Below are 12,775 nucleotides of genomic sequence, written 5' to 3'. Positions count from 1 at the left end.
AAAAGGCTAAGTTCTTCCTGTGTTCAAGCAATCTCCACGCTATGAACACGCATTTGTGTAGAGAGGTAGAGCTCCACGCATTCTTAACCTCGGTACAATGGCATTTTCACCAAAGGCAAAAACCTTTTTCCGAAATCATCTTATATTTTTCACATCGTCTGACTTATTGAAATTAACAATTTCTATATAGGCAGGCCTATACGATTTCTTTGTTGGTTTCCTTCTCGAAAGTCTGTCTCCTGCATTTACAACAATAAAATATACCTCGTTCCTGGTTTATTTTATAATGTACAGCCCCTCGAATTTGTGTCGACGCAGGTCTGTCCTCATTTTACAAAAGAATAGTATTAACAACAATTGCGTATTCTTACAACACAACATGCATCAGGATTTTGTGTTCGGTGGAGCAGACGACAACTTCGTGTTTCGGTGTTAGCTGTCAAAATACGACAGTCCCTAAGGGCCACGCCATAAAAACGAGTAAAGGGAGTGGAGATAAATATTCATGCATTCTTGTCGGGGACAAAAGGCACTTCACGGTCCGGCCGTCTTTGTTTCTATAAGAATTTTATAAGAGTTTGGATCGACTCCAGATTCAATATGGACGTAAAGGTAAAGAATCGCCCACAGAAGAACAACAGTGTGGTAAAATCGATTACACATTGTTACTCTTGGAAACAACTGCAAAATACGTACAGGAAGCAATAAAACTTTGTTAATGTCGGTGACGTCAGTACCTAAAGAAAGTACAGATGAACGCAGAAGCAGAACAATGATGGGGCATCCCGACGCGGGAAATGGACATAGGTTAAGAGGGTCACCGGAAAATGTACATTTGTGTCTTGAATATCCTGGCTTCTTAAAAATTCTGGGAAAATTTAGGTGCGTCAAATGCAAAGTGCTGATCTGTGCGGAGATGGAGCTTCGAAAATTAAGCCACATTTTCATGTTGACTATCTGAAGCCTGAGGCTCGTCTGAATAGCATTAAAATCTCGGGTCGTACCGCAAAAGAAAAACGACGCCTCTCCATTACAGAGATCAATTGCTTAATGCTCTTCAGGGAAATAATAGATGTTTATCCCGAGACCCATACGGAACACACAAACACACGCTGTGAGAAAGTGCGGAATTACTGAATGCTAACAGTGGGTGTAATATATATGTCGGTACCACTGGACATCAAAGGGTTATGCAGAAAATTACATTCTTTCTCTAAAGTGAAATAAAACCAGTTTTGTATGAAGACATTCTGTGCGTTAAAATTACAAACACGGAAAAACCATTCTGGAATTAAAATAGGTATTAATATGAAGAAAATTATAATTAATTCGTGGTAAAAATAATAAAATAAACAATTTAACTGGGGGATTCGAGAACAGATTACAGTTTTCACCTGAATAATGTTTAAGGGTGATTAAGGTGATTAAGACAAGACAAATTGGCACAATTCATAATTTAAGACAACTATTTGTATCATAAAACCGACAAATTTGCCTTCCACCCTTACATCACAAAGATATTTTAGGATTCACCATATTAATTAAAATTCTATTAATTTTATCACTAAAAGAACCACACGTCTTTGGGCGAATTGCATTTTGGATTTGCCACGAAGCTCTAATGTTGATTTAACGTGTCAGATAGTGGAAATCTTAAACGAGGAAAAATTACACGAAGAAATAAATAGATCACTACAGGTTAAAACGACGAATCCATTATATTTAAGAAGAAATAGGCTACAGCTATAACAATTTATTAAATTATAATTTTTGGTTTCCTAAATAGGAAAATGTTAGGTGGAACAATGGAACTCCCGTGACTGAGCATTTACATCTCAAATAGTAAGTAACGAAATATTAAGTTGCTTTTACAGTACCATATCAGTTATTGAGACGCAGTTCACTGTACTTAAAGCGAAGAGGGACTTCACAGTTTATCACATGTAAAATATCGCAATGAAGGCAAGAGAGGTCACACACGGAACTCAGAGCACCGACGTGTGACAGCCAAGTGCGTAATTAAGGCAAAATTCCCGCGGGGATTCACAGCTACGGACACGAACATACGTAGGTTTTGTGGCCAAGTATCACAGCGATCATTATCCAATTCGACATGTGACGCACAAATTTGTCGTCTTATTCACTTGACATTCTACATTACTTCGTTTTACAAATTTCAAAATTCGTAATCCAATTTCGTCGGGATAGTAGTTAGGATTCATTACTGTCATTATTAAATATCTGAACCAATCCAGATTTTCGCAGGATTCATTAGCTTTCGTTATTAAGATGTTATCCTTTATTCTGGTCATATATTAACGCATAATTTCATTGTAAAGGCGAACTCCGTAGCACTGTGCTCCGGTATCGATACTACGAGAAGTAGATTTAGAAGCGATTACCCACAGACCTGTTCTGTTAATTTACTTACAATTCTACTATGGAAAAGAATGATCATAGCAAATGGCATCAACCGGGTTTCGAACCAAAATTTCCACCACTAAGCAACGATATATGTCTTGGTATATTGCTGAACTGGAAGATCTATGAACTTTGACACTGCCTTTTTGCTTAATATCGTTGCGTCATATACTGAATTTATCTATCATCATGTATAATTAAGCGATGCTTATGCTAAGTATTAAGGAAGAAGAAGAAGAAGATACTATAGCAGAATTTTCTTTAGAAAAGACGGCGACAAATCGCAGTCGAAAGAATAAAACCCCCAGACGAGTTTTAAACTGGTGATACCCTGAGCACGGAAAAAAATTTGAGCATTAACGCGTTCAAAAAATTTTCCTGCCTAATCTTGCCTAACGGTGTGTGTACACACACACACACACACACACACACACACACACACACATATATATATATATATATATATATATATATATATATATATGCTGAGATAAAAATTATCGGTATGAAACAGATTGCCTGAATTTTTACCAGAAAGTTCGCAAGATTACCACACATTTTTGAACGAACTCAAAGCGTACTGTTTACTAGAGAATTAGTTAAATATCCGAGAACTACAGCTAATATTGACGTGAGAAACGCTACCGAGGTTGAGGGGAAGGACATGATGATACTGGCGATGAGTTCCGATAGTTTACAGCGGAGAATAGAATGAAGTACGTGATAAATCAATCTGGACAGAGAACATAAACAATGATGACGTAAATGTAATTACATTTCCAAACGATTCATGCTGAGCTTATTTACAGACTTAGTTAACAAAGCGCTTGATTTGAGATTTTGTAAAAAAAAATCCAGTTGATGTTATTTCTTTTCCAAAAGTCTTACCTAACATGGAATCTTAAACCAGTAACTATCTTTACATTTCAGATAATTATAAAATATCAGTTGTGCTTGCTTCTGCAAGACTCGTCTACAGAGTGTCCCATTAAAAATGAAGCCCAAACAACAGCAGTATCTCTATGACACTGCGTATCACTCTTCCGAGTTTCGTGCTTGGCGTGTGGGATTTCAGCACTTTCCAGTCGGCTGTTTCGACTGTTCATATAATAACTCAAGAGGAACCAGAAAAAAGTCCAAGATATGAACCCCATTCTAACGACGAAACCAATGGTAATATTTAAATCATACAGCCATATTCCGATGTTGCAGCTGATACATTGCTTGAAACTGGCCATAACTTCAGCTGTCTTGTCACTCGATGCTCATTTGTCACAGTTAATCCACTTTACTGAGTCAGTATTCTCAAAAATTTCTGTGGCAATAGCGCTAATGTTCTTTTAACGTTGCAGAGCGTCTCACCTGCCAAATTTTCCCGACGCCAGACACGTTCCCTGTCGCAAATACTTCCTCTGTTCCGAAATCATGTTACTATTTGGTATTGCTGTCTTAATTGGTACTTACTTTTCACGTTACGCATCGCTAAATTATTTAGGAACAGCATTAAACGATTTCGATACGAAATAATCTGCAAGTATGAACGCCGGTTCTACTCATGAATAATTCATGTTCGCACCTGCACAGCTTTTGCGAAACTGGCGTAAGCAGCGGCCTAGCAATTAGGGTAACCTTGAATCGAGTGTTACGGTTAAGTTTTAGAGAGAGTATTAAAAGGGGTGGACCTGCTTAAGGTTTTATATCTGCACCGGAGTGTGCGACTGTTGATGGGCTGCACCTTAAATGGCACACTCTATAGAAATAATTTTGTTTTGCTAAATTTTTAAAGAGATACACATTTGCATCAGTAGATTTAAAGAACACAGTTCAGCTGCATCTAGTTTTCTTATTTAAGATGCATATAATAACAGAACAGATATTAATTCCCATTCTCTTTCAATTCCAATTACGAAATTCTGAAAAAACTAACACAGAACACTACAAATTTCAAATAATGTAATTTTTTCTAAGACCTTTCAATGTACCCCGAATCAAAACAGATTGTACCGCAGACATGAGACAGCGAAGAGAACGCGATTCATCGCTAAGTTTGTTTGAAGACTACGATCAATATTGATGTCCTTTGTATCTCGGAAGATGAAGCAACTGGTGTAATGGAAATTTTGTGACGAGTAATCGCAAAATATTTACCCAGAAATGTTTACCTGGAGTTCCGGGGTATTATTTTCTTGGAACACGAGGAAAATTTGATGTTACATATTAATTTAACTAAACATATTTCAATTGTTTTTCGAAAGGTCTACTTCTTCGAAGAACATTCTGCACAAGGTAAGGCACATTACATTGCTGGAGATGATACACGCTTATGCTAACTGTTTTCTTCAGCTGCTGCAATTGCATAACGAGGAGTTTCTACTTTACACTGACAAGGGAACCTGGCAGATTGTTACCCTCCGATTTAGCTCCAGTTCTACGGTGTGGTAATGGACCCTCCTCTGACATTTAAGCCCAAATATTGGGTGTTGACACTCCACTACTTAATTTTTTGCAACACGTAATTTTATTTTTCACGTCCTTAACTATTCACACTTAAAGTTAAACTTAGTTTTATGATCCCTCACGCGACTGGATGTGTTCTTAAGTACCAACGATCGACAACAAAACCTGGTTGGGAGTCAGATTATTTATTCCAGCTGTCAGCCCACACAGCCAGCCAGTGATTCAGCAGTTGACCGAGAGCCAGCGCTCTGATGAGGATTTCCTCCAGTCAACAGGTTAAGTGAGACATAACGCACTCCGACTTAAATTGAGAAAATTATATAATAAGGACCAAAATGAATAATAATCCGATCTCAGTGGCGGTGCGGTCTAGGGCGTGGGCCTTGACCCTGTGATACTGGGCTCGAATCCCGCATGAACTTGTGTCACCGTCTTTGTGTGTTTTGCAGTCCCGTGCAGGTAGAGGCCTTGCGACTGTCTGACGCCTCGTCCAAGAAGTCGAACTACCTGCAGAAAAATAGTTCCGAAACTTCGTAAAATAGGAGGCCAAGGTTCTCCGAGAAATGCAGAGCGGCAAGAAGAAGATAAGGGAGATCATACTCTTCATTCAGCGCTATTAAGTTGTGATGCAACTCAGATGGGAGAAACAGAGCAATAATGGCGTCTGAGCGTTAACTGGGCCGAAATTTGACCCTGGAGCCTCCAAATTTTGAAGCAGGAGCGCTAAAATCTCGACCACGGTGTTCGGTGTACAGCCGGTTTAATCACCAGGCAAACTAGGGGGTAGCTTTGGGGGACAGGTCTGGGGAAGTGGGCGTAACGAATAAAGAAAGGAGAGATTTCGAGAAAAAAGTCTACAAATAGAAATAGAAAAACAGAAGGAAAGAATAAATGTGTTGGTGTTCGTGGCTTTGTAATATGCCGCCAGCATTGCTTAATATCTTACACGAGCTGTTGATGCGTGTGCAGTGACCAGTAGGTAAATTTCCTGACAGAATGTATCGTAAATAGGCACCTTTAGTCTTCATCGTCAGTTGTAAGACAGACCTTGTGGTAATAGGTTCTGTTTCGCTTTTGATAGTTTGTTTTTCTTTTGTTTTCTTTTTCTTGTTGTCTTTAGAGGTCACGTCTGTAAGTACAAATTGGTTAAGTTACTTCAATAATTACTGCCAGAAAGGAATTTTTCTGTTACAAAGAACTGGAAAGGGACGTTATTTTAAAACGACATATTTTGTAGTCAAACAGTGGATTCCCGTTTATCTAGATGTCTACTATCGTTTAAATGAAAATTAAAAATTAATTTATAAAATCTGGAGTTAAAGTTAGAACGTTTAAAATAAAGGTATAAATACACCAATTACATGTTATTTAGTGTATTAATATAAATATATTGTTGCTAAAACCTGAAGTTTACGACAGCAGAATGTTATTACTATTCTCTGGAATCCTATTTTAAAAAGTAGTTGGTATAAAGCGTATTTAATTGTATACAAAATCGTTTATGTTATTAGTAAATCTAATAAGTAGCGAACGTCTGTCTGTAAATAAACTTGCGTAATTGTCACATTTGCAACTTTTCTTTAAGTTTTGAGGATTATCCGGGGTTTCGATTATCCGGTAAAACACATATATTTTCCAACCATCCCGGATAATCTGGAGTATACTGCATTATGCTTTGAGATACATCTGCATTGCAAAAATTCAAGGGAAAAGTCTATCACATATCCCTGAGGCTTGAGCAGTGTAAAATAAATTCTGATTAATTCTGGGGCATAGAATGGCAAACGGAAGGCTCAAAAGGAAGGAGAATAAACGTAGCAAGGAGGATCCTTTCTGAAGTGTAAATATGTTCATTTAGTGTCTTATTATTATCCTTCATCATGCGAACTAAATGTGATATTATAAATGCATAATTTATTTTTAATACTAACACAGGCTATTAATTTTCGGAAGGTAATGGTTAGGGGGATAAAGGTTCATCTCCAGTCCAAATGTCCTTGCGCCTGCCCTGGTTTGTCGAGATGTCCCCAGGGAGTGTTGAGATGTGGGTTGATTCGACATACCACTTGTCCAGAGTACATATTACGTATTATGGCTGGAAAGTTTCAACATTCCCAGATAAACAATTGCATTTTAGAAGGAAGCAACTGCATGAAATGCATTGCCAATAAGCCGAAGACGTCTCAGTGACGTTGGGAAGCAGGTTTCACCTGATTGGAAAGATGTGGCAAAAACACATTTTATGATCAGTGTCCATTGATTAAGCAAAACACGTGAATTCACCCGATACCTTGGCTTGCCCATTCATGGAATCATCCAGACCTTGGGTCTAACTGGAAATGCACAGAGAAATCTGAAGCCGGTGTTCGAGCTCCCGCGACATAACTGACAACACGGCCCGCGAACCCAATAAGACCAGTTAGTAGAGACAGAAGAGGAACAAACCATGTGCTGTGTATGCAAGGAACAGAAGCTGAAGTTTCTTATGCAAACGAAACGATATAATTACTGGGATAAGAAGCAACATAAGTTTATTTCCATTGTCTTCCTGCCTGTCAATGTAACCTGAGCTAAAAATACAGTTGCCAGGACATATTTCGGACACAATTCGTGTTATCTGGATCAGCAAACGTACGTTATTTGTGGCGTTTCGGTTCAACGCCCAGATACTTGTCTGTTCAAATAGTTGATGAAGTTTATAAACCTGTTACAAAGGAGTTTAATACTATGAGCACTCATTAACATTTGCATCTAAATTAAACTTTAATGGAAATTATGCGACAGCCACTCCTACTTTTATATAAGTGAATTTAATAGTATTTTAATAAAAATTCAATTATATCTAAAAAATGTTTTATGTTATGAGCATGTATAGAACGTGTTGTTTCCGAAAGACGATCGCAAACTTCCAAATTTCAATTCTAACGAAAGCAGATACAATAACTGCACACGCCATTGCTACAGAAATACAAACATAATCCCACAATGTTTCTCGAACATCTTGTAAAGCGACTATTTAAAGTTGGATCCACCAATGTTGATAAAAAAAAGTTTTGATATTGTTAATCACACTGAAGTAGGTGACGCTTGGAGTTCTCACAGCGACGAGTTCATTCTCATGTTCCACCCTGTGTATGGAGGCACTAGGCTCCACTAAAACGCCAGCCAGTGTCTTCCAAGACAACCACATTCTTGACTGAAGCAGTCGGGATTTGGTCCGACGGTGTTTAAACACAAGAAAGTAATTTGCCAGTCGGTTACGATAGACATTTGACGGTGGCATCACGTTAAAAAAAATGCGGGTTTGAATAGGAAAACGTCATCGCGTCTTTGCATACTTCTAATTAAACACCCCCTCTGCTTCCATTATACCGCATCCATGCTTTCCACGTGTTCACAGAACTTCGTTTTGACGTTGGTGACTGTGTATAGCCTTCTGAGTCCCTTTCCCACACTCGAGTCGTACAAGGTGCAAGGCGATGCGATGCCGTCACAATGACGCACTCACTGGCCTCAGGTCAATGCCAGTGCTGGGGACTCACTCACAGCCATCATTTCGATTAACACGGGCTGGCATAAGCGAATTTCGTATTGGTACGGAAATTAATTCACTGATATATTACCCAGTGGCACTTTTATTTCACAAATTTAATACCGTATTTGTTTCATGTCTGGTGTTACACATTATTTGCCATTTTAAAACGTCGATTCGATGATAGTGGCAACCACGGAGTAATGGGTGTGCCTTGGTCGCTGGGACATTGGGTTCCTAAGAAGAAATTCCGACCAGGGACAGGTCAAAAGCCCAACCCGTAAAAAAGCTGAAGAATAAAAAAAGGTAAGGTCGATTCGTTGTGACTGCAGATCAACATCAAAATCATTTCGAATAATTTAAATTCAATTAAATTTACAAAACACAACTGGCCCATCTCTTAGTCAGAACCTCAGGGCAAAAGTTTGTAGGGGGGGGGGGGGTTTACATTCACTCAAACCACGGTACTTGGGAGAGTTCTGTTTTATTCTATTTGGTGAGAACAAAGTTTTAATATAATGTTTGTATTTTCTGTGTACACTTTTGTTAGCTGTCTACTTTATGTTCTCAAATATGTTTTCTCGTCCCTGTCTCTTTACTGAGAACAACTAAGCTCGCGCACCATAAATATTTCTATCGATGTTGGTATTTTCGGTTTTAACGCCATTGTGGACTTGCGGGTTAATCCCGCAATCACATTTTCCGAGAACATTCGCCTTGAGCCCTGCACGGAAGCAGCATGTTTCTCCGGGAACTTTAACGTCTATGCACCTACACGTTCAGACGGCTCCACAGCCCTGAAGACCAATGTCGACGTCTTCACCGCCGTGAGAACCTGAAATCTTATATAAACATTTCTGTTTGCCGATCACAAAGATCGCCAAACTAATGTCGCTAAACAACTCAACATTATCTGCATTCTCGCGGAATTTGTTTTTTTTTTATACAACGCCACCTTGCAGCATATTTTATTTAAATAAATACACAGTGGATCAGAGAATTACGTAGTGATGTTTCAAATCGAAATGCTGACCAGACTGCGCGGCGTCAAGTTAAAAACGACCCGAGGTCCCAGCCAAATTTAGGTTTTTGGTCGGCTCGTCGCCGGTGTAGACCCTGCGGTTAATTGTGAACCGTATAGTACAATCCCCTAGGTCCCCACACCATACCTTTTGGAATGTGCCCGCGAACGAGTGACAAAAACACCTGGAGCTATTACATACACCTGTGTTAAAATTTCACACAAATAATCCGGCAAGTAAACATGAGTATATACCGTCTGACCAAGGATTGCCGGATTCGACTGAGGGGGTTCATGATGTCTCTATAGCGCGACGGCTCTAGACGGAAGCAGAGAAGGCAAGGGAGAAACTGCGTACAGCTTTATAGCTTACATCACCAGTCAATAAGGCAGAGATTTGGAAGTTCGCCACCAGCACTCCTTAGTCACACGGGGTATACGCTACGGTTGTTTTCACATGAGGAACTATGTTCAAGGGAGGAAAAGTTTACATTTCAGAACGCGTAAATCCGAATGTTTGTGGGAGGATTTGTACGAATGAAAAAAATATTCCACAATTTAAAAATCGGCCTGATGGAAAAGTCGTACCGGACAGACCTGATGTTTGTTATGAATAGTAATTAGTTCTCACTTTAACAACAACGTTTTAGGCTAACTACTGACAGGTAAGACACATATTCTGAACAATAACAATGAGGTAATTGTGTGTAAATATTTCATAGGAGAAGCATTTTTAGAATTTTTGCAAAATTTTGCTTCACGACTCTTTTATATAGATATCATTACACAGATTATTTTATTAAACTTGCAGTTAGTCCATTAATAAGATAAATATCTCTTTCTGAAATGAGTAACTTTTGAACTATCTATTTGTACTCTTCATCAAACAGGAAATTATTACAGCGAAGAAAGTTGATAAATGTGCGGGAATGAGGCATACGTACAACAAAAGAGAAATGCTTACAAAGTTTTAGTTGGGAAGTTTGAAGATATGAGACCATTCGAAGAAAATAGGGCTAGATGGGAGGATAATATTAAAAGTGATCTAAGGAAAGAACGTTCACGTAATTGGGATACACACCGGCGTGGGGAGGCAGGCTTTTGTGGGAACGGTGATGAAACCTCTGGTTCCACGAAACCACGAAAACCGTGCAAAACGGAATAAAGGTGACGACACGCACAAGTTTTATTTAGACATACTAATGCTGTATTTCAAGACGTGGAAATATTCTAACGAATATTCCAGAATCTGACAGCTGTAAAGGAATATGACTGCACAAGACACACAGTTCATAAAACTGCTGGAAGTGGAACTACACTTGTTTACACAAACATGTTTGTACACACGTCTTGTGTCTTGTTAAAGTTTCCGAGTGGGAATATTCATTTTCATCAAGGAAAGCTAGGTCATAGGATGAACACTTTCTAATTTCGAAATGTCTAAGTGTTAATACAGACTAACCCTGCACACATTTCATATTTATTTCGACCTGTTAACAGAACAAGTAGGCGGTCCTTACTCAGTTCAGTATGTTTCACGAAGACGTTTGTCTTCTGGGCTGTTGCCCCGCGTAGTCTGGTGGATGTTCACCGACATTCCAGAGGTGCCAGCTGCCTCCATCTTCAGAGCGAACATCGCTCAGATGATGGAGACAGCAGGCTCTTCTCAAACGTCTGGAAACTTCTGCCGGACTACACAGCGCAACAACCCAAAAGACAGTTCTCTTCATATTCGCCTCCGTGAGAACCTGAAACCTCGCCCAATATCGTTCACATTTGTCCGAGGTCAGTTTTCGTTGTACCCTTTGGAACTTCATACCAGCTTCTAGCTCGTAGCAAAAATGACGCACTCGTACAAGGAAGCGTAAAAGACACTGGCTACTAGGAAAGGTACTCGATTTTTCGCCTCTCTTCAAATTTCAAAAACAACATTGTCCAAGAACTCGCCTTTGCTTAGAATGTGTAATGCGTATAACAAGTTGCAGTGAAATTTCCAGAACTTTATTTCAACTGAAATGTTTGTTTGTGTCGTAAAACGTGTATGTGTGGGAATATTTACCTTTTGTAATTTTTGCTTTTACGTCATTTTATACGTATTATACCTAGAAGTACGTAACTCATCTTTGTTTTTCCATATCCGTACGCTGTACAAAGGCTCCTGTATCTGGACGGCTTCTGTCCCTTCGAGGCAAATAAACATTAGAAGGTGGATTACACAGACTTTTCATCGGCTGTACAGCCCGCAGTCGGCAGTGCGCTGCTGATAACAGATTGTCACGACCTTTATTAGCCACTTGGTAGGACTCCTTGGATGTGTAATCAGCCAGACGCAGGGCCTCCTCCATCGACACACGAGAGCAGAACACATAAACACTCTGGCTTGACTGGGATTCGAACCAAAGAACGCAACGTTAGAACATTTGGGGACCAAGACCTAGAACATGCCGTGCTGCCAATGATCGTCAGCTGGACCAACTACAATACCTATTTGAGAAACTGAAGAATAAGTGACTATTAACTTTAAACAGTTCCACTGCACAGACAGTTTCATTGCACACAATTAATAAAGATGAAGTATACGAAAGAAGGATGCGCCGTAGAATCGTGTTGTTACAAAAGACGTTGATTTGTGTGAGAGCAATTGCTTTCCAAATACCAGCTGTAATTTATTTCTGGGTGTTTCCGACGAACGTGTATGATACCTGTTTTAAATTTCTTAGACTTTTTCTGTCACCTTTTTCCAACTCACCGTTCCTGAAACTGGTTCTAATCACGGTCACAAAACCAATTTCTAAAATGTTACGTTTTAAGGAAACCCAAGATGATGGATAAAATTCAGTAAATTGAAACTTATTTTGTTGTGATGTTTGATTTTACCTTTGTCTATTATATATTAAAGAGATGAATTATTAAATGATTTAGTTCAATTTCTCATGGTCACGGTCACGTTGACAGACAGACAGAAAAAACCAGAACATCATCGGCATACATAGAACTGGACAGAGCATGTAGCACAGAACGCTGATTGCATTGTACTGATCTCGTATAACCAGGACGAACTACGCACAACTACAAAAAGCGTGAAGACGGTATATGGGGGGAAGAACACTTGGAAGGCCTCCTACAGATATAGTAACAGAAAGCATCACGGCAAGCGCCACTTGTCACGTGCGAGTTGGTGCTGATTTCCGTTCCTCTCATGTGTGAGTAGGTGCTGACCTCCGCTCCTCTACATCTACCGAACGACTAAGAAATTAATCAAGGAATTCGCTGTTATTGTGCAGCAGACACCTTACGTCATTGGCTTGAATCGCGTGTCTGCTGCACAATACGTCACATGATGT

The 12,775-nt window shown here is 39.3% G+C and overlaps 1 protein-coding gene and 1 long non-coding RNA gene across 3 annotated transcripts in view; one reads left to right on the top strand and one right to left on the bottom strand.

Annotated features, from left to right (window-relative positions):
- Positions 1-12,775, bottom strand: part of Sol1 (CUB domain-containing protein Sol1) — a 659,765-nt gene that overhangs the window by 627,086 nt on the left and 19,904 nt on the right. The gene's annotated exons all lie outside the window — the stretch shown is intronic.
- On the top strand, positions 8,407-12,290 carry LOC110836654 (uncharacterized). The gene is made up of 2 exons (XR_002545401.2): positions 8,407-8,716; positions 11,586-12,290. It is a non-coding gene; the product is annotated as an uncharacterized LOC110836654 (long non-coding RNA).

Source organism: Zootermopsis nevadensis, unplaced genomic scaffold (genome assembly GCF_977971745.1).
Source record: "Zootermopsis nevadensis isolate Lab colony 2312 unplaced genomic scaffold, Znev_1.0 Znev_ptg000030l, whole genome shotgun sequence".
Lineage (NCBI taxonomy): Eukaryota > Metazoa > Arthropoda > Insecta > Blattodea > Termopsidae > Zootermopsis > Zootermopsis nevadensis.
This window is presented reverse-complemented; position numbering and strand designations above follow the sequence as displayed.